The sequence below is a fragment of the Schistocerca serialis genome, chromosome 1, assembly GCF_023864345.2.
Source record: "Schistocerca serialis cubense isolate TAMUIC-IGC-003099 chromosome 1, iqSchSeri2.2, whole genome shotgun sequence".
Taxonomy (NCBI): domain Eukaryota; kingdom Metazoa; phylum Arthropoda; class Insecta; order Orthoptera; family Acrididae; genus Schistocerca; species Schistocerca serialis.
The window spans coordinates 508,431,801-508,455,342 of NC_064638.1; positions in this window are offsets into that span (position 1 = coordinate 508,431,801).

The following is a 23,542-nucleotide window of genomic DNA, read 5'->3' on the forward strand; positions in this document are numbered from 1 at the left end:
CTACAGGTCTACAGTTAAATGATTAATTCTGCGTTTCTGTACTGGTATTACCCACGATTAAATAGTAGTGGCTCCGTAACAGTGGCACTTGAAACAAAATCAGTCCGTCCCTTGGTGTGGCACTTAGAACGCACTTAACATATTATTTATTTTTTAATTCGTCCCATTATTTTTTCCAATGATAATGTGTGCAGCATATTTTCAGTTTTTCGTGTACACCTAAGTTATGTATAAAAAGAAGTATCGTGTTTTTGATTGTTTTGACAAGTGTGAGGTTTGGTACTTACAACATTTGACCTTTGCACTCTCCAGTTGTTGAGGAAGTTATGAAGGGCAGTTGCGTGTCTTCCTAATACATCTGTAACCTCTCCACGTCAACATTGCATTTACTTTGGAGGCAGAAAAGTATCAACAGCTACATTTTCTGGAAGGTAAAATTTTGTTTATTTCAGGATCCCCAACCTGTAAATACTATATAAAAGAAATGTAGCGTAAACGTTCATGAGTTAAATCGTGTTGTTAGTTAATTTCGTTCATACGAGTTAGTCATTTCCAAGGGCATTTATGATGTCACGTGTTACACAGTTAATAATCAGCTTCTTTCTAGAATCACTTTTTACGAAGTATGGTGAGAACCTGGGACACACTGTGAGTCGAAAAACGACACACACGGATCGATACATGCCTTGATTTTTTAATCATCATCCAAGCCGCAAAAGAGGTATGAACAATCCACTCGTAACGCGCGAAACACGAATATACGCTGAAGAGCCAAATAAACTGTTACACATGCCTAATATCGTGTAGGGCCTCGCTAGCACGCAGCAGTGGCGTAGCATCCATGGTATGGACTCTAATAATGTCTGAAGTAGTGCTGGAGAAACTGACACCATGAATCCTGCAGCGCTGTCCATAAATCCATTAGAGTAGGAGTGGGTGGAGATCTCTTCTGAAAAGCACGATGCAAGGCATCCTAGATATGCTCAATAATGTTCATGTCTGGAGGGGTGGGGGGTGGGGGCTTCAGTCTGGAACCGCGCGACCGCTACGCTCGCAGGTTCGAATACTGCCTCGGGCAGTAGTTCTAAATTCTAGGGGACTGATGACCTCAGATGTTAAGTCCCATAGTGCTCAGAGCCATTTGAACCATTTTTTTGTCTGGGGGGGGGGGGGGTCTGGTGGCCAGCGGAAGTGTTTAAACACAGAAGAATATTCCTGGAGCCACTCTGTAGCAATTCTGGACGTGAGGTGTCGCATTGTCCTACTGCAATTGCATAGTCCGTCGGAAAGCACAAAGGACATGAATGGATGCAGGTGATCAGACAGGATGCGTATGTACGTTCACCTGTCACAGACATATCTAGACTTATTAGGGGTCCCATATCTCTCCAACTGCACTCGCCCCACACCACTGCAGAACTCCACCAGCTTAAACTGTCTCCTACTAACGTGCAGAGCCCATGGATTCATGAGGTTGCCTCCAAACCCGTACACGTCCATCCGCTCGGTACTATTTGAAACGAGTCTCGTCCGACCGGGCAGCAAGTTTGCAGTCATCAACAGCCCAATGCTGGTGTTGACGGGCCCAGGCGAGGCGTAAACATTCGAGTCGTGCAGTCATCAAAGATACACGAGTGGGCCTTCGGCTCTGAAAGCCCATATCGATGTTATTTCGTTGAATGGTTCGCGCTTTGACACTTTTGATGGCCCAGAATTGAAATCTGCAGATATTTCCGGAAGGGTTGTATTTCTGTCAGTTGAAAGATTCTCTCCAGTCGTCGTAGATCCCATTCTTGCAGGATCTTTTCCGGCCGTAGCGACGTCGGAGATTTGATGTTTTACGGATTCCTAATATTCACAGTACACTCGTGAAATAGTAGAACAGGAAACTCGCCATTTCACCGCTACCTCGGAGAACCTGTGTCCCATCGCTCTTGCGCTGACTATAACACCACGTTCAAACTCACTTAACTCTTGATAAACTGCCATTGTAGCAGCAGTAACCGACCTAAAACTGCGCCAGACACTTATCGTCTTAAATAATCGTTGCCGAAAGCAGCGCCGTATTCTGTTTACGTATCTCTGTATTTGAAAAAGCATGCCTAGACCAGTTTCTTTGGTGGTTCAGTGTATATGCCGCAGCACCTCTGACGCGAGATGAAACACGTGGAATGCGAAGCGGTGAAACATAAGAACCTCATCAGCTATGTAAAAAAGTGTCACGTAAACCAACACCTGGCGAAGTGACACGTCAGAAGAAAAAGGTTGGGTACGACGTTTCTGTCACACATTACAAAGGGGGGCGGACATAATCAACTACGTACTGGACAGTGACGGACTAAAGACTGTACACAAGCCGACCAAGAAGATCTGAGTCTTGAAAGTCTCAGATTTCAGCGGGACTCAGCACCAGAAGCAGCGCTGTCCTGAAGATGGCGAACAGTTACACTACTGGTCATTAAAATTGCTACACCACGAAGATGACGTGCTACAGACGCGAAATTTGACAGACAGGAAGAAGATACTGTGATATGCAAATGATTAGTTTTCAGAGCATTCACACAAGGTTGGCGCCGGTGGCGACACCTACAACGTGCTGACATGAGGAAAGTTTCCAACCGATTTTTCATACACAAACAGCAGTTGACCGGCGTAGCCTGGTGAAACGACGTTGTGATGCCTCGTGTAAGGAGGAGAAATGCGTACCATCACGTTTCCGACTTTGATAAAGGTCGGATTGTAGCCTATCGCGATTGCGGTTTATCGCATCGCGACATTGCTGCTCGCGTTGATCGAAATCCATTGACTGTTAGCAGAATATGGAATTGGTGGGTTCAGCAGGGTAATACGGAACGCCGTGCTGGATCGCAACGGCCTCGTATCACAAGCAGTCGAGATGACAGGCATCTTATACGCATGGCTGTAACGGATCGTGCAGCCACGTCTCGACCTCTGAGGCAACAGATGGGGACGTTTGCAGGACAAAAACCATCTGCACGAACAGTTCGACGACGGTTGCAGCAGCATGTACTATCAGCTCGGAGACCATGGCTGCGGTTACCCATGACTCTGCATCACAGACAGGTGTACTCAACGACGAACCTGCGTGCACGAGTGGCTAAATCTCATCCAGGTTCTGTTTACAGCACCATGATGGTCGCATCGATGTTTGGCGACATCGCAGTGAACGCACATTGGAAGCGTGTATTCGTCATCACCATACTGGCGTATCACCAGGCGTGATGGTATGGGGTGCCATTGGTTACACGTCTCGGTCACCTCTTGTTCGCATTGACGGCACTCTGAACAGTGGACGTTACATTTCAGATGTGTTACGATACGTGGCTCTACCCTTCAATCGATCCCTGCGAAACCCTACATTTCAGCAGGATAATGCACGACCGCATGTTGCAGGACCTGTACGGGCCTTTCTGGATACAGAAAATGTTCGACTGCGGCCCTGGCCAGCACATTCTCCAGATCTCTCATGAATTGAAAACATCTTGTCAATGGTGGCCGAGCAACTGGCTCGTCACAATACGCCAGTCACTACCCTTGATGAACTGTGATATCGTGTAGAAGTTGCATGGGCAGCTGTACCTGTACACGCCATCCAAGCTCTGTTTGACCCAATGCCCAGGCGTACCAAGGCCGTTATTACGGCCAGAGGTGGTCGTTCTGGGTACTGATTTCTCAGGATCTATGCACCCAAACTGCGTGAAAATGTAATCACATGGCAGTTCTAGTATAATATATTTGTCCAATGAATACCCGTTTATCATCTGCATTTGTTCTGGTGCAGCAATTTTAATGGCCAGTAGTGTAGATCCCCGAAATTTTGAATCACGTTGATTTTAGGATCCGGCAGCATACCCGAAAACACTTTCAAGACTTATTACGCCGGGGAGGCCTATGATGTCAAGATCAAAGACTGAATAGCAAAGGACCAAAGAGACCACTCGCAATGTCGCTAGTATACTGGATTCCGTCTACAGCTGGAGAAGCTTATCAGTATCAGGACCATAGAAAAAGAACGGTATTGGTGGTTGCGGCAGGTGGAGAAATCGGTCGTGGCGGAACACCCGCTTTGTGACGTAGACCACGGAATAAAATTCGCCGTCATGCTGCAGCGGCGCGTTTAAATGTTCGTCCTACAAAAATGTCCAATCACCTTGTGGCGATTTCTTCTTCTGTAATCCGGTTCACATGTCTGCCCTCTTCGAAAGCGAACAATATATCTCGACTGGGATAAATGTACTAGAACCAGCCGCACCATCCATCTCCAGGAGTTGCAAGAAATGTTTTCTAGTTTCAGAAAGTTTATGAGTGAAAAATTCGATTTATCGTCACTAGTTTCGTACAAAAACAGCTTCAGCTCACATTCACGATAACTTTGTGGCACTCCGCGGCCAATTTTAACTCGTAACTCCGCAAAAATGGTTCAAATAGCTTTAAGTACTATGGGACTTCACATCTGTGGTCATTAGTGCCCTAGACTTAGAACTACGTAAACTTAACTAACCTAAGGACATCACACACATCCATGCCCGAGGCAGGATTCGAACCTGCGACCGTAGCAGCAGCGCGGTTCCGGACTGAAGTGCCTAGAACCGTTCAGCCACAGTAGCCGGCCGTAATTCCGCAAAATTATTACATTTGTCCTGAGCTTCTTACATATGCGTCGACGCATGGTGAAGACTCAGTTCTGAACTTTATTTTAGACTTCAAAACGCAATTCTTTAGCCTACGGAATACGCGCGAACGTACTGTTATCTGATTGCGAAAGGAACATTACAGTCAATGATCTGTCAGTATTAAACCGCGAAATCTCGGGCCTTGTAGTATAAACCAGTTACAATACAATAGCTTTTCATTGCAATTTATCGAAATAAAATATTTAGAAAATACACAAACATTAAAATAGTTCCCTCTTTAAATAATTGGATTATCGCAAAATGTTTCTAGTTTCCCAAGTACCAAAATCTGAAAAATTACACTTTTACTAATTTCCCTGCAGATGTGATTCACGCTCTCTGTACAACCAAGATTCTCACTGTAATCTGTAGTCAGTTAATAGTCACGACGATATTCATCTATCTTCTTACTTCGCCCTCACAGCGCCATTCTCACTAATAACTAGACATCTTCAGTTATCAACAATTAATAAAGTAATAATATTCACAGAAGATACAGTATTATTTCCAAAATATAATCCTTTGCCTGCGTCTCATTTATAGCCTGTAAGATGTGAACTTCTTGCAGCTATAGCTATAACTATAAGGAACTGCTGCATCGGAAGAGCGTATCTGTCGTACTATAAACATGACTCATGTGTGAAGCTACTTGTTCGCTTGTCCGCTAAACGCGATACAACGCACTAAGCCTCAACGCCAATTTCTTGCTATGGAAAAGAGCTACAACGCCGAATTGTTCAGAGAAGTCGTCAAAATTCAGAAAAATGAGAACAGTTTGAACAACGGCCTGAAGACAGGTGCATACTGGATTCCAGTGTTCCAGTGAACGACCGCTGCAGGTGACAAGGAGAGAGCCACGGCGGTAATGATCAGGGAAACGCCCTCAGACGTTGGCGCAACAAGTACATACACTAAGGAGACAAAAGTCATGCGATACCTCCTAATTTCGTGTTGGATATCTTTCTGCCTGGCGTAGTGCAGCATCTCGTCGGAAGTCCGCTGCAGAAATAGTGAACCATGTTGCTTCATAACCGTCCACTACTGCCGAAGTGTTGCTGGTGCAGGATTTTGTGCACGAACTGACTTCTCGATTATGTCCCATAAATGTTCAATGTAATCCATGTCGTGCGATCCGGGTGGGCAAATCATTCGCCAGAAAGTTCTTCAAAGCAATCGCTAACATTCGTGATCCGGTGACTGAGCGCATTGTCATGCATAAAAATACTATCGTTGAACAGCTGCAAATGGCCTCTAACTTACCGAGTATAAATATTTCCAGTCAATGATCGGTTCAGTTGGACCATAGGACGCAGTCCATTCTGTGCAAACACAGCCCACACCACTGTGGGAGCCACCACCAGCTTGCACAGTGCCTTGTTGAGAACTTGCGTCCACGGCTTCGTGGGGTCTGCGCCACATTCGAAACATATCATCAGCTCTTACCAACCAAAATCGGGACTCAGCTGATCAGGCCATGGTTTTACAGTCGTTTAGGGTCCAGCCGATATGGTTACGAGCCCAGGAGAGGCGCTGCAGGCGATGTCGTGTTGTTAGCAAAGGCACTCACGTCGATCGTCTGCTGCCATAGCCTATTAACACCAAGTTTCACGGCACTGTCCTAAAGCATACGTTCGTCGTACATTGATTTCCGCGGTTATTTCACGCAATAGCGCTTGTCTGTTAACCGTGACAACTCAACGGAAACGCTGCTGCTTTCTGTAGTTATGTGAAGGCCGTCGGCCACTGCATTGTCCGTGGTGAGAGGCAATGCCTGAAATCTGGTATTCTTGGCATTCTCTTGACACTGTGGACTTCGCAATATTGAATTGACTAACGATTTCCGAAATGCAATGCCCCATGCGTCCAGTTCCAACTACCATTCCGCGTTCAGAGTCTGTTAACTCCCGTTGGGCAGCTATAATTACATTGCATACCTTTTCACATGAATCACCTGCGCATAATGGACAGCTCCGGCAGTGCACTATCCTTTTATACTTTGCGCATGCGGTACTACCGCCACCTGTATATGTGCGTATCACCATCCCGTGACATTCGTCTCCTCAGTGTAGAATCTCCGGGCGCAGGCTCGACTCCAGTCCGTCACCAGCAATGGAAGGTGAAATGACAGCCACTCGTGCTGCTCAAACGACATAAAAAGTATTAAATAACCACTCTCCCGAACATCCCGAGGCAATACGTCTTCTCGTACTTCTGCATCAATTCGGCAATAACTATAGAGATTGCTGTAATGAATAGCGTGTGATAGCAAGCGCAACTTTGATGACAATAACTAGTTTATATAGCCCTTTCTTCGTTGGATAGTGTGGTGTCATCGCCAGACACCACACTTGCTGGGTGGTAGCCTTTAAATCGGCTGCGGTCCGTTAGTATACGTCGGACCCGCCTGTCGCCACTATCAGTGATTGCAGACCGAGCCCGCCACTCGGCGGGTCTAGTCTAGAGAGACTCCCTAGCACTCGCCCCAGTTGAACAGCCTACTTTGCTAGCGATGGTTCGCTGCCTACATACGCTCTCATTTGCAGAGACGGCAGTTTAGCATAGCCTTCAGCTACGTCATTTGCAACGACCTAGCAAGGCGCCATATTCAGTAATTAGAATGAATTCTGAACAGATAATATTGCGAATTGTGTACCGTCAAGAGCGACGTTCATCATTAATGGGTTAAAGTTAAGTATCAAACTAATTGCGTCCGCTTTCTGAATTCTAATTCCTTGTCATGTTCCAGACCTCACGTCGGTATAGTTCTTCCCTCCTCACGCCAGCCTGCGTGAGCTAAAACGCGTGCATTTCGGCCTCCTCTAGTAACACGGTGTTGGCTCTTCTGCCATCACAACAGATAGTATTGCCAGTCTAGTTGTACCAAAACTTGGTCTTATAAAGTAGTACTTTTCACGTCACTGCCTGCAACGATTTTACAGTATTGCAGGGTGGTAGAAAACGCTCACTACAATGTTATCTTGCCTTTCAGTATTGAAAAGACTAGGAAAATACAGGGCAGTAACATTTTACGACATTAGAGTTCCACAATTGCAGCAAGAAACGTTAGTAGCTGATACGCGTCCATTTGGAACTTACAGTGTAAGAGGAAAGGCTGGGATGTTCCTATTACGAAAACTTTTCCCAGTACGTCACGTAAAATAAAAATACTGATTATTATGCAATTTCGTGACGGGCAAGACATCCCTTCAAAGAAGGCAAAGCTGAACAAAAAAACCTAGGTAAATGAAATTAATAGTGTAAATCACACACTGGCGTAATTAGGAGTTTATCGTTTATTAATAGAGTGAGGCACGATACTGCTGTGTCGTCCGAACAAGACACAGCCAGCGATAAAGCACCACAAGCGCAAAGATGAGAGCTGTTCCAGTGCTATAGAGATTTGAGCGAAGTCCACCAGTGCCACAGGCGGCGCTGGCGATGAAGATATCAACCTCTCCTCGGCCAATTGCCGGCCAAGTACAATCCGCCAGTGACCTGACGACAACGGGCAGAAGCCTACTCGGAAGACAGAAGAGCAGCTCTCGCCGACTTCGTTGTAGATCATCGTCCAGGACTGTCATAAACAGGGAACGTCGTTTAGTGAACTCCTAGAAGTGAACAGACAGTTGCTGCAAATTGCGTTTGCTATATACTGTGTACTTTACTTACGATTATTTGCTGTTAACCATTGAGGGCCTTTTCTTGCGTTACATTACATGCAGTGCTCCAGATGTCAATATCCGACAAGTCACAAACAAAAGTAAAATTTTTTAACTCATCTGCGTGACTTCGTTACTAATTTGTTGGAGTGTCTAGAATCTTCGTTCTCCTATCGTGTTATCTGACCCTGGGGCATAGCTGTGTAATAGTGGCAGGTAGGAACTGTCTTAGCGGTGTGCTGCGCCAGAAGCCGTTTCACGAACTCACAAACTCGGCGTACCGTAACAACAGCGGCAACTCAACCTCCACAGCAGTATAGACGAGGGCTTTACAGAATTGGCGACAAGGGTTTACAAAAGATACAAGCCACTGAACGCGAATGCTTACGTCATTGTTCGAAGGTAATTAACCGATCAACCTAACATGCTACTTGCGTAAAAAATATACATAAGGAATGGAAAGAAATGATCGGCAACTCAATCTAGGGGTAGTTCTGCTTATTGAAACTGAACAGGTAACGAAAAAATAGGCATCGTGTTCGGTCAATTTACCCTCGTACTATTCGTCGTCAACGCTCTTTTTGCCGCCTCTAAAAAGAAACATGCAAATATCCGTACAAAGTTATGGTTGTTATCATGTGATATTATGATACTATAATCAAATTCCGCTTAACATTTAAAAAAATCTCATATTTTATCTACAGACAACGTACTTTGTAACTGTCAGACAAGAAAAGACGCCACAAAATGGCGAGAAGAAATGAAACGCCATATCACTTGTTTTCAGCAAAAGATATACAGATTTCGTTTCCGTTTGGCCTCTTGAGCAAAAATCTCTGACCAAACGATCTGATTACTATTTTAATTACAAAACATATTTTCACATAGATAAACAGAAAAATTTGTTCACCAGAAACAATATAACAGTATTGATATGTTCCTATCGGTATTTTTCATCTCAGTCTTTACATGGGTATGAAGTCACGTGGGGGCAATATATATATATATATATATATATATATATATATATATATATATATGTGTGTGTGTGTGTGTGTGTGTGTGTGTGTGTGTGTGTGTGTTTCATGACTAGCATATGCGGAATTCACAAGCCATGTTACACACTTCTCGAAGTTGTAGAGGGGACTTAGTAGATCGAGTTTTATATAGGAATCCATGTTCAGAAACTTCATCCAACGATGCTACAGAGCGTCTAAGTTATAAGCGTCGGCGCCTAAAAATTTATGTATACACAGACTGATTCCGTGAGAATATTACAAACTTTTGAGGATGATGGAGAAGGGTAATGTATCAAATTGAGGTAAGGGTCTCTGAACCGGAAATGAACGAGTCGGAAGTAACAAATGGTTCAAATGGCTCTGAGCACTATGGGACTTAACATCTGAGGTCATCAGTCCCCTAGAACTTAGAACTACTTAAACCTAACTAACCTAAGGACATCACACACATCCATGCCCGAGGCAGGATTCGAACCTGCGACCGTAGCGGTCACGCGGTTCCAAACTAAAGCACTTAGAACCGCACGGCCATACCGGCCGGCTCGGAAGTAACAGGTGAAAACCGTTCTGATACCTCTCACACTGGAATACATGTACCGGTACTGTTGTTGCTGACATTGTACGGTAGGCAACTTTCAGAAGTGGTAGTATGGACCAAAACCAGAAAAATGGCTAGTAAACACGGGTTCTACAATGCAAACCTCAAGAGGTATGAGCACTTATAGAGGGTGTTACAAAAAGGTACGGCCAAACTTTCAGGAAACATTCCTCACACACAAAGAAAGAAAATATGTTATGTGGACATGTGTCCGGAAACGCTTACTTTCCATGTTAGAGCTCATTTTATTACTTCTCTTCAAATCACATTAATCATGGAATGGAAACACACAGCAACAGAACGTACCAGCGTGACTTCAAACACTTTGTTACAGGAAATGTTCAAAATATCCTCTATTAGCGAGGATACATGCATCCACCCTCCGTCGCATGGAATCCCTGACGCGCTGATGCAGCCCTGGAGAATGGCGTATTGTATCACAGCCGTCCACAATACGAGCACGAAGAGTCTCTAGATTTGGTACCGGGGTTGCGTAGACAAGAGCTTTCCAATGCTCCCATAAATGAAAGTCAAGAGGGTTGAGGTCAGGAGAGCGTGGAGGCCATGGAATTGGTCCGCCTCTACCAATGCATCGGTCACCGAATCTGTTGTTGAGAAGCGTACGAACACCTCGACTGAAATGTGCAGGAGCTCCATCGTGCATGAACCACATGTTGTGTCGTACTTGTAAAGGCACATGTTCTAGCAGCACAGGTAGAGTGTCCCGTATGAAATCATGATAACGTGTTCCATTGAGCGTAGGTGGAAGAACATGGGGCCCAATCAAGACATCACCAACAATGCCTGCCCAAACGTTCACAGAAAATCTGTGTTGAAGACGTGATTGCACAATTGCGTGCGGATTCTCGTCAGCCCACACATGTTGATTGTGAAAATTTACAATTTGATCACGATGGAATGAAGCCTCATCCGTAAAGAGAACATTTGCATTGAAATGAGGATTGACACATTGTTGGATGAACCATTCGCAGAAGTGTACCCGTGGAGGCCAATCAGCTGCTGATAGTGCCTGCACACGCTGTTCATGGTACGGAAACAACTGGTTCTCCTGTAGCACTCTCCATACAGTGACGTGCTCAACGTTACCTTGTACAGCAGCAACTTCTCTGACGCTGAAATTAGGGTTATCGTCAGCTGCACGAAGTATTGCCTCGTCCATTGCACGTGTCGTCGTCGTTCTAGGTCTTCCCCAGTCGCGAGTCATAGGCTGCAATGTTCCGTGCTCCCTAAGACGCCGATCAATAGCTTCGAACGTCTTCCTGTCGCGACACCTTCGTTCTGGAAATCTGTCTCGATACAAACGTACCGCGCCACGGCTATTGCCCCGTGCTAATTCATACATCAAATGGGCATCTGCCAACTCTGCATTTGTAAACATTGCAATGACTGCAAAACCACGTTCGTGATGAACACTAACCTGTTGATGCTACGTACTGATGTGCTTGATGCTAGTACTGTAGAACAATGAGTATCGCATGTCAACACAAGCACCGAAGTCAACATTACCTTCCTTCAATTGGGCCAACTGGTGGTGAATCGAAGAAGTACAGTACATACTGACGAAACTAAAATGAGCTCTAACATGGAAATTAAGCGTTTCCGGACACATGTCCACGTAACATATTTTCTTTCTTTGTGTGTGAGGAATGTTTCCTGAAAGTTTGGCCGTACCTTTTTGTAACACCCTGTATAATAAAGGAGATGTGTTTCACACTAGCGAAGATGAACAGGTGCTCATAGTTTCTCAGGTAAGGGTTCCAGAGCACCTCTTTACTAGACATTTTTTTCTCGTCTTGGTCCATAACAGTGCCTCTGAAAGTTGCATAGCATCCATTCTTAGCGACAACAGTACCGGTAAATGAGTTTCATCGTCAGAGTTATCAGAATGATAATCGCTTGTAACTTTCGACTCGTCTGTTACCTCAAACTAATACATTCATCCGTTTGCATTTTCCTTGAAAGTGTAACATCATGATGGAATTACCTTGCATATACGCACATTTACAGGCGGCGGCATCTATAAATTTGACATCTGTAACGTCGTTGGACTCCTCTACAACCTCTAAAAGTGTGTAGCATGAATAGTGAAACAGCCTGCATAACGTTATACAGCGAAGCAGATTGAGAGCGGCACGAGCAGAGGGCACTAGCGGATATGCGGAAGCCAAACATCGGACGCGTGCAACAAGCGAAGAGCGCGGGAGCGGAAGGCTGTGGGAACGGGCCGTCGGAACTTCCGGCCTTTGTGGGCGGGCGAGGGCGGCGGGGGCGGATGCGGCCGCGGTCTGCTACACGGCAGGCACGCACTGGCGGCGGGAAGGGACACTTGTTGCCCGCAGCCTTAATGCGGCCATTCAACAGGTCAGCTGCGCCGGTGCCGCGCCACCTCAAATATTTGTTCCGGCAGGCTGCCCAGACTGCTGTCGATGAGTTTTAACGCCCCAAAGACAACTAACGTTCTCTGACACAATGATATTCCGAATTTTATTTCGACCACGGTAGGAAAGAAATGTCTGAAAAATTGCGACAGTAATTATTCCGCTGGCTATTAAAAATGCTGTACGTTGAAGGCGGCATGCAACTTTGCTTCCATTTTACTGCATACCTCTATATGGAAATGACTGGAGATTTGGCGTAACACTCCAAAGTGGCGGTTGGAGAAGTAACGCCGAACCCATTTTGTGTTGTTGAGAGAGATGGCACCTCTTTGCGCTATCTGATCAAAAGTATCCGGACTCTCCTACGTGGAATTCACTACTAAATGTCACGAGAGACGGATCAGCCAATATAAAAGCAGTCCAGAATGGGTTGGTGAGAAGAATTCAGTGACTTCACACGTGAGTTTTCGTTGGATGTCACGTAACTAACAACTCAGTCAATGTGCCTTACCAGAAGGTGACCAATACCAAGATATAAATGTGGATACGTACGCCGAAGAGCTAGTGAGTGCGATTACCAGAGCAGTGAAAGCAGCCGTACCAACTAGGAGGAGGGCCATAGCGACTTCTCAGTCACCATGGTCTGCCGAACTGGAGAACATGCGCCAGTCTATCAGAAGAGTAAGGAGGACTATCAGTGCAGTGTCTTCTGGTGGGAAAGGCAACGATGATTGCAACAATATAGGGGATTAAAGGAAACATTCGAGAAGGAACTTCAGGGGTTAGATTTCGAAGGTGCGAGAGGTATGTTAAAAATCAACTAACCACTGACCCCTGGGGAGTGGCCTATACGTTGGTGAGAGAAGATCCGCTCTCCAATAGTGATATTCACTATTGGACAGGATGACAGAATCCTGGCTGGAGACTGTTGAGGTCCTCCTTCGGTCCCTGTTGCCTGAAGAGAGTGAGTAAAGGGAGCGGAGGGCCATCGCGAAAAGAGAACAGCTGATCTAGTAAGATATACAAATGATAGAGCCGTATACCCCTTCTCTGAAGAGGAGGTGGCTGCCCAAATAAAATCGTTAAAGAGTGGAAAAGCTCCTGGGCCAGACGGAATTTTCGCTGATGTAGAGCAGATCTTAGCCCCTCAGTTGGTAACACCACTTACCCTACTATATAACGAGTGGTTCAGATTGCAAAAATTTCCCAAAATCTGGGAAACGACTAATGTGATCATAATAAAGCAACGACCTGAAAAAGACCCAACTGAGACCATGTCATACAGACCGATATGTTTGCTAGACCTCATCCCAAAACTATTCGAGAAATTGCTGGTTGATAGACTAGCTGCACATCCAGTGCTGTGCGGGATGAGTGACAGGCAGTTCGGCTTCAGGCCTGGGTGGACGGCGGCTGATGCAGTCGCCCTGGCGGCCGAGGTCTGTGACTCTGGCCTATACAAGTACATAGCTGGTATCACGGTGGACGTCAGTGGCGCCTTTGATCACCTGTGGTGGCCTTCGCTCTTCTCCTGTTTACAGGAGAAAGAGTATCCAGGGGCGCTATGCGGTTGTATGAGGAGTTATTTCAAGGATCGGGAGGTCTGGCTATCATCCCTTAGCGGGAAAGTTAGAAAATCGGTAGTAAAGGGATGCCTCCAGGGTTCTGTGTTGGGTCCCATGTTTTGAGACATCCACATGGAACCATTATTGGACAGCTTGCAACAGAATGACGATGTGCTAGAGGTGATAGCCTATGCAGATAACCTCCTCCTGTTGGTGGGCGGCTGTAGCTGCAAAGACATCAAACCAAAGATTGAGATGGCTATGGATACATTACAAGAATGGTGCTAACAGACTAAAATGAAAATATCACCAAATAAGTCAACCTATCTGTTATTGAAAGGAAAACTAATCAGGAACCCAAAAGCTAGAATCGAGGGCTCACCAGTTTTCTGGCGTCGAGTGGCGCGTTACCTGGGAGTTACCATTGGTGAAAGATGGAACTTCGCAAAGCACATTGAAACTGTAACCCAAAGAGCCCCAGAAGTACTTAATAACCTCATATGCATTGGACACAAAAGATTTCATCTTCCTCCCGACCTAATGAAGTTATATCACAACAGCATACTAACATCAATAGTGGGTTAGGGCTCGGGGGTCTGGGCGCACAGGCTCACGAAGATGGTGCCTGCCAAGACGGTGAAAAGGGTACAAAGCAATATGTTATTGACGTCAGTTGGGGCCTAGAGGACATCTCTGAGTGGGTTCTTGTTGGTAATAATGGGGCTTTGCTGCCTTGATATCAAAATTAGGAAAGAGGCAGCATGGTTGTGGGTGAAGAAGGGAGAGATCGGGAAACAGGGGTATCCTGGGTATTCAGGTTGGGGATAAGGGTGCAATCAAGAGAAGGGGTGAAGAGCTGTGGCAGGAAGCATGGGAAGCCGATGACAATGACCGAAGAACTTTCCAATTCCTACCAGATGTCAAAGAACAATTAGGTTTGGAATACTTTAAGCCGACAAGGGGATTGTTCCATTTTCTCACTGGTCGTGGGCCCTACCCAATATACCTGTGTCGGTTTGGAAGAAGGGCTACGCCTTCTTGCGATTGTGGTGCACCGGAGGGTACTCCCGACCATGTGGTTTACAAGTTCCCCCTTTACAATGATATGGCAGATGCGCTGAGACAGTCACTACCAAACCACAACACTTTTACCCTACTACGACAGGAGGATATATTTCGAGTACCAAACAACCTGGCTAACGAGGTATCACAAAAAGATATTTTGGAATATCTGACGGGCAACCGTGAATAACGACAAATAACAAAATCCCAGTAACCCAATCTCATACCGCGTGGCCGTTACAGTTGGAATCCGCCACGTCCAGGACTAGGAGGAGTGGAATACAACAACACTGAATCAGAAAAGGCACCGGAATCGACTTAGATTAGGTTTGATCTAGTAAGTAGGACTTAGACATAAGGAAATAAAAAATAGGAACCTGTAGAGAAATAGTCAAGATATCTTGGTCCTGCGCAGTGCAAGGGGCACTCTCACCTGTATTATCTCGGTGGGGAATGCCGTGAAAAAAAAAAAAAAACGTAGGTTTATATTTAACTGGCACACCTGTAACGCTGCAGGTAGTGTAGAGGTTTAGTTTTTAAATACCACTAGAGTGGTAGACAAGTACCAATAGTGAAGTGCCTTGCTCATTGTAATTAACACTACTTATAGTTCATTAGTAAACAAGCTGCAAAAAACCATTACAATAATTATACGACCCACCAATTGCGTTAGGTGGTGGGTTATATAAAAGATCAAGAATAAAGAATTGAAAAAATCAATCAGGGACATTTCCACCCTTCTGTGGCTGCCCAAGTCGATTGCTGCTGATGTGATTTTGAAGTGGTAACGCGAAATAATAACTACATTTAAACCAAGACGAGGCGGACTTCATGTACAGGCGGTCTCAGGTCGTTCCGCACTGCACTGCGTGGTTGAAATCAAAACATTAAAAAAAACGCTTGATTTTTTTTCCCGAGGTCGTCAGTCTTCTGTCTGGTTTGATGCGGCCTGCCACAAATTCTTCTCTTGTGCCAAGCTCTTCATCTCTGAATTTGTAAATTTGTGGTAAGATCTTATGGGACCAAACAGCTTAGGACTACGGTCCCTGAGCTTACACACTACTTAATCTAACTTTAACTAACTTACGCTATGGACAGCACACACACCTATGCCCGAGGAAGGAGTCGAACGTCCGACGGGGAGAGCCGCGCGGACCGTGACAAGACGCCTGAGACCGCGCGGCTACCCCGCGCGGCCCTTCATCTCTGAGAAACACTTACAACCTACGTCCTCAATTATTTTCTGGATGTATTCCTATCTCTGTCTTCCTCTACAGTATTTGCCTTCTACAGATCCCTCTAGTACCATAGAAGTCATTCGCTGATGTCTTATCAGATGTCCTATTATCCTGTCCCTTCTGCTTGTCAGTATTTTCCACATATTCCTTTCCTCTCAGATTCTGAGCAGAACCTTCACATTCCTTTCCCTATCAGCCCACCTAAATTTCAACAAAAAAATGTTCAAATGGGTGTGTAATTTATGGGACTTAGCTTCTAAGGTCATCAGTCCCTAAGATTACACTCAACTTAACCTAAATTATTCTAAGGACAAACACACACACCCATGCCCGAGGGAGGACTCGAACCTCCACCGGGACCAGCCGCACAGACCATGACTGCAGCGGCGCAGACCGCTCGGCCAATCCCGCGCGGCTAACACCAAATTTCAAATGCTTCGATTCTCTTCTGTTCCGGTTTCCCCACAGTCCGTGTTTCACTGCCATACGTACATTCTCAGAAGTTGCTTCCTCAAATTAAGGCCTATGTTTGATATCAGTAGACTTATCTTGGCCAGAAATGCCCTTTTTTACAATAGTAGTCTGCTTTTGATGTCCTCGTTGTTCCGTCCGTCATTGATTATTTTGCTGCCTAGGTAACAGAATTCCTTAAACCCATCAACTTTGTGACCATCAATCCTGATGTTAAATTTCTCGCTGTCCTCATTTCAGCTACTTCTCATTACTTTCTTCTTTCTTCGATTTACTCTCAATCCATATTCTGACTTATTAGATTTGTTCATTCCGTTCAGCATATCATGTAATTCTTCCTCACTTTCACTCAAGACAGCAATGCCATCAGAGAATTGTATCATTGATTTCCTTTCACCTTGAGTTTTAATTCCTCTCCTGAAGCTTTCTTTTATTTCCATCATTGCTTCTTCGATGTACAGATTGAACAGTAGGGGCGAAGGAATACATCCCTGTCTTAAGCCCTTTTTAATCCCAGCACTTCGTTCTTGGTCGTCCTCTCTTCCTATTCCCTCTTGCATGTTGTACATATTGTATATTATCCGTCACGCCCTATAACTTACGCTATTTTCCTCGGTGTCTTGATTCTTCTTTAGTGTTACTTCCATTATCAAACGCAACTTCAGAACTGCTTCCGTGCCTTTACCTTTCCTAAAGCCAGACTGATCGTCGTCTAACACATCCTCAATTTTCTTTTCCGATCTTCAGTATGTTATTCTTGACAGCAACTTGGATGAATCAGCTGTTAAGCTGATTGTACGATAATTCTCGCACTTGTCAGCTCTTGCAGTCTTCGGAATTCTGTGGGTGATATTTTTCCGAAAGTCGGAAGGTATATCTGCAGAGTCATACATTCTGCGCACAACGCGAATAGTCGTTTTGTTGCCACTTACCCCAATGATTTTTAGATATTCTGATGGAATGAAATTAGAATTATATTAATACCTTCACCTGCTCAAAGGCGTTGATATATATCAACGGGGACAGGTGAAAATGTGTGCCCCGACCGGGACTCGAACCCGGGATCTCCTGCTTACATGGCAGACGCTCTATCCATCTGAGCCAACGACGGCACAGAGGATAGTGCGACTGCAGGAACTATCTCGCGCACGCCTCGCGCGAGACCCACACTCTCACCTTGTATGTCCACACACTATATTCGTAGTGTCCCACCCCAACACACTCATTACTCGTGGAAGACATTCTTACCAAGTCCGTAAGAGTTCGGGGAATATGTATGCATCCGCACAGAAGAACAAGGTCATGGCCGGTGTTGCCAGAACTATATTCTTGCATGGATATCCATATAAGTATATAATTCTGATGGAATGTTATCTATCCCTTCTGCCTTATTTGATTTTAAGTCCTTCAAAGCTCTGTTAAATTCTGATTATAATACTGGAGCCCCTATCTCTTCTAAACCGACACCTCTTTCTTCTTCTACCACATCAGACAAATCTCCCCAGTCCTAGAGGACTTCAGTGTCCTCTTTCCATCTATCCACTCTCTCTCCTGCATTCAACAGTGGAATTCCCGTTACACACTTAATTTTACCACTCTTGCTTTTAAGTTCAGCGAAGGATATTTTTACTTTCCTATATGCCGATTCGGTCTTTCCGACTGTCATTCCTTTTTCTATTTCTTCACATTTTTCTTGCAGCCATTTCGTCTTAGCTTCCCTGCACTCCCTATTTATTTCATTCCTCAGCGGCTTGTGTGTCTGTAATCCCGAATTTCCCTGAACATTTTTGTAGTACCTTCTTTCATCGATCAACTGAAGTATTTCTTCTATTACCCGAGGTTTTTCCCGAGTTACCTTCTTTGTACCTCTGTTTTCCTTTCCAACTTCAGTGACTGCCCATTTTAGCGATGTACATTCCTCTTCAACTGTGCTGAACACAGAGATTTTCCTTATTGTTGTATCTATGACCTTCATACTTCCGTATCCGACTTCTTTGTGTATTGATTCTTCCTGACTATTCTCTTCAGCTTACTCTATATCATAACTAAATTGTGTTCTGAGTCTATATCTGCTTCTGGGTACGCCTTCAATCCAGCAGGCAATCTGATTTCGGAATCTATGTCTGACCATGCTGTAATCTATCTCAAATTTCCCCGTATCACCCAGGCTTTTCCAAGTGTACCTCCTCCTCATGTGACTCTTGAGCAGAGTATTCGCTATTACAAGCTAAAATTCAGTACAAAACTGAATTACCTTCCTCCTCTTTCATTGCTCGTTCCAAGCCCGCATTCTCCTCTAACCTTTTCTTCTACTCCTTCCCCTAAAACTCCATGCCCGGCTTTAGATTTTCACCTCCCTCTACTTAGTGTATTACCCTTTCAATATCCTCATCCTTTTTTTCTAGCTCTTTATCTTCACCTGCTTGCGACGTCGGCGTTATACCTAAACTATCATCGTCAGTGTTGATTTGCTGTCAGTTCTGATAAGAATAGCCCTGTCACTGAACTGTTAACAGTAACACACTCTCTGTTCTACCTTCCTATTCATAATGAATTCTACTCCCGTTATACAATTTTTGTGCTACCGTTAGTATTAGCCTGAACTCATCTGACCAGAAATCCTTGTCTTCTTTTCATTTCACTTCACTGCCCACGCCTACTACAATAGTTCAAGTATATATACCAACTAGCTCTGCAGATAACGAAGAAATTGATGAAATGTATAATGATATAAAAGAAATTGTTAAGATAGTGAAGGGTGACGAAAATTTGATAGTCAGGGGTGACTGGAATTCGACAGTAGGAAAAGGGAGGGAAGGAAACGTAGTAGATGAATATGGATTGGGGGGAAGAAATGAAAGAGGAAGCCGCATGGTAGACTTTTGCACAGAGCATAACTTAATCATAGATAACACTTGGTTCAAGAATCCCATGGAAGAATCCTGGAGATACTAGAAGATATCTGATAGATTATATAGTGGTAAGACAGAGATTTAGGAACCAGGTTTTAAACTGTAAGACATTTCCAGGGGCAGATGTGGACTCTGACCATAATGTATTGGCTATGAGATGTAGATTAAAACTGAGGAAACTACAAAAAGGTGGATATTTAAGGAGATGGGACTTGGATAAACTGAAAGAACCAGAGGCTGTAGAGAGCTTCAGGGAGAGTATTAGGGAAATATAGTAGAAGTAGAATGGGTAGCTTTGAGAGAGGAAATAGTGAAGGTAGCAGAGGGTCAAGTAGGTAAAATGACGAGGGCTAATAGCAATCCTTGGGTAATAGAATAAATATTGAATTTAAATGATGAAAGGAGAAAATATAAAAATGCAGTAAATGAAGCAGGTAGAAAGGAATACAAACGTCTCCAAAATGAGATCGACAGGAAGTGCAAAATGGCTAAGGGGGGCGGGGGTGGCTAGAGGACAAATGTACGGATTTAGAGGCTTATCTCACTAGGGGTAAGTCCGCCCCCGGTAGCTGAGTGGTCAGCGCGACAGACTGTCAATCCTAAGGGCCCGGGTTCGATTCCCGGCTGGGTCGGAGATTTTCTCTGCTCAGGGACTGGGTGTTGCGTTCTCCTAATCATCATCATTTCATCCCCATCGACGCGCAAGTGCCGAAGTGGCGTCAAATCGAAAGACTTGCACCAGGCGAGCGGTCTACCCGACGGGAGGCCCTCGTCACACGACATTTCATTTCATACTAGGGGTAAGATAGATACTGCCTACAGGAAAATTAAAGAGACCTTTGGAGAAAAGAGAGCCACATGTATGAATATCAAGAGTTCAGACGGAAACCCAGTTCTAAGCAAAGAAGGGAAAGTAGAAAGGTGGAAGGAGTATATAGAGGGTCTATACAAGGGCGATGTACTTGAGGACAACATTATATAAATGGAAGAGGACGTAGATGAAGAGGAAATGGGAGATACTGCGTGAAGAGTTCGACAGAGCACTGAAAGACCTGAGTCGAAACAAGGCCCCGGGAGTAGACAACATTCCATTAGAGCTACTGATGGCCTTGGGAGACCCAGTCCTGAAAAAACTCTACCATCTGATGAGGAAGATGTATGAGACCGGCAAAATACCCTCAGACTTCAAGAAGAATATAATAATTCCAATCCCAAAGAAAGCAGGTGTTGACAGATGTGAAAATTACCGAACTATCAGTTTAATAAGTCACGGCTGCAAAATACTAACACGAATTCTTTACAGACGAATGGAAAAACTGGTAGAAGTCGACCTCGGGGAAGATAAGTTTGGATTCCGTAGAAATATTGGAACACTTGAGGCAATACTGACCCTACGACTTATCTTAGAAGATAGATTAAGGTAAGGTAAACCGACGTTTCTAGCATTTGTAGACTTAGAGCAATCTTTGACAATGTTGACTGGAATACTGTCTTTCAAATTCTGAAGGTGGCAGGGGTCAAATGTAGGGAAGTAAAGGCTATTTACAATTTGTACAGAAACCAGTTGGCAAATCAACGGATGTTGGTCGAAGTAAAGAGGACATAAAATGTAGACTGGCAATGGCTAGGAAAGCGTTTCTGAGAAAGAGAAATTTGTTAATGTCGAGTGTAGATGTAAGTGTGAGAAAGTCTTTTCTGAATGTGTTTGTATGGAGTGTAGCCATGTACGTAAGTGAAACATGGACGATAAATATTTTAGAAAAGAAGAGAATAGAAGCATTCGAAATACGGTGCTACAGAAGAATGAAGAAGATTTGATGGGTAGATCACTAACTAATGAGGAGGTACTGAATAGAGTTGGGGAGAAGAGGAATTTGTGGCACAACTTGACAACAAGAAGGAATCGGTTGATAGGAAATGTTCTGAGGCATCAACGGATCACCAATTTAGTATTGGAGGGCAGCGCGGAATGTAAAAATCGTAGAGGGAGTCCAAGTGAGGAATACACTAAGCAGATTCGGAACGATGTACTTTGCAGTAGATACTCGGAGGTGAAGAGGCTTGCGTAGGGTAGAGTAACATGAAGAGCTGCATCAAACCAGTCTCTGGACTGAAGACCACAACAACAACAATCTCACTGGCACACACAGCCAATGAAACTAACCCACTTCAATTAACTGCGAAGGGAAGGTAACTGTAAATGAAGCTGATGATGGAACATGCTGCCGGAATGAGTCTGATAGAAAAATATTAATAACGAGTGACTGTTTCAGTATATATTATTTTACAATATCGATGCTTGTTTCTTTCAAGCAATTGGTTAATAGGAAACTTGAAGCTGTATTTGTAGCTTATCAGCTTATGATTAGAATGCCACTGCAGTATCTGAATCGCCTGAAACCTCGTGATTCTGCCCGTTTGCTGATTGAAACTGTGCGAAACAGTTTCACTGACTCTACTATCTTCACAGATCCAGCAGTTGGAGTGGTTTCCCTTACCGCGTATACTAATGACCCCAATTGATTTACTCATTTATTTGAAACAACTTTAAATCGCAATCACGGTATCATCCGCTATAACAATACGAAAGTTTCGAGGTCAGAGAGGATGGGGAATAGGAAATAGACATAGAGAAGGGGATGAGGAAATCGACGTAGAGAGGGGTAGTAGGAGATGGACAGAGAGAGGGGAGAGGAGGTGAAAGGTAGAGACAGGAGGGAGGCGGAGGCGGAGGAGAGGGGCAGGAAGAGCGGAGGCGAAGTCGCGGAGAGGCAGGAATAGGAGCTAAGCAAAGAGAGGGAGAAGGAGGTGGTGGACAAAGAGAGGGGGGAGAAGGAGTCAAGGGCATATATCCGGTTCCCATAAGCATTTAGCAATTGCGAAGCACTGCCAGGTTCTCTAGTTAAATCTCGTACCGGACCCGCATTTCCGCTTAAATAATTTTGTAGTGATAATGCGAGGGTAATCCCAAATGTAAGGTCTCCTGTTTTTTTTTATAAGTACAGAACTCTGATTGTGTGGCAGTTGGTCACACTGTTACGAAGAGTGCTTCATGCGCTGTGTGTAAACATGCGCACGCCGCGCTGAGGCGCTCAGTCTTGGTTTGGCAGCCGTTGAGAATGGAGCTCCCGTTGGATGTTACCGCCAAGTGCGAATTGCGCCCAGTTATTCGGTTTTTGAACCCAAAGGGCACTGCGATGATTGAAATCCATCGCCAATTGACGGAAGTGTATGTGAGTCGTGCATGGATGTCAAAAATGTTCGTAAGTGGTACAGAGAGTCTGCAGTTGGTCGGACCGAATTCACGACGAATAAAGGAGCGTGAGACCGTCAATTTCTGAGGAGACAGTGTTGAAGGTTGAGCAAAGCATGCGTAAAGATCGGCGGATCTCCCTGGATGAACTCTGTACGTTGGTTCCTGAGGTTTCCTGAAGCACCGCTCACAGATTTTTAACGGAAACATTGAACTACCTGACGTTGTGCGCAAGATGGGTGTCACGCATGCTGACTGAAGACCACATGTAGCAAAGAGTAGATGCTCCCCGCGTATTTCTTCACCGCATTGCAACCGAACAGGACAACTTTCTGGACCCAACTGTCACGGGTGAGGAAACCTGGGCATACCACTTTACACCTGAGACCAAGCAACAATCACGCCAGTGGCGGCATCCTTCTTCGCCAAAGCCGCGGAAATTCAAACAAACACAGTCTGCCGGTAAAGTCATGACAGCCGTTTTTTGGGATCGGAAAGGGGTATTGTTGGTCGACTTTATGCCCACTGGGACCACAATTAACGCTGACAGGTACTGTGGGACTCTGACAAAACTCAAACGGGCAATTCAGAACCGGAGAAGAGGAATTTTGAGCAAGGGCGTACACATACTCGACGACAACGCTCGCCCACACATCGCTCGGCAAACCGCTC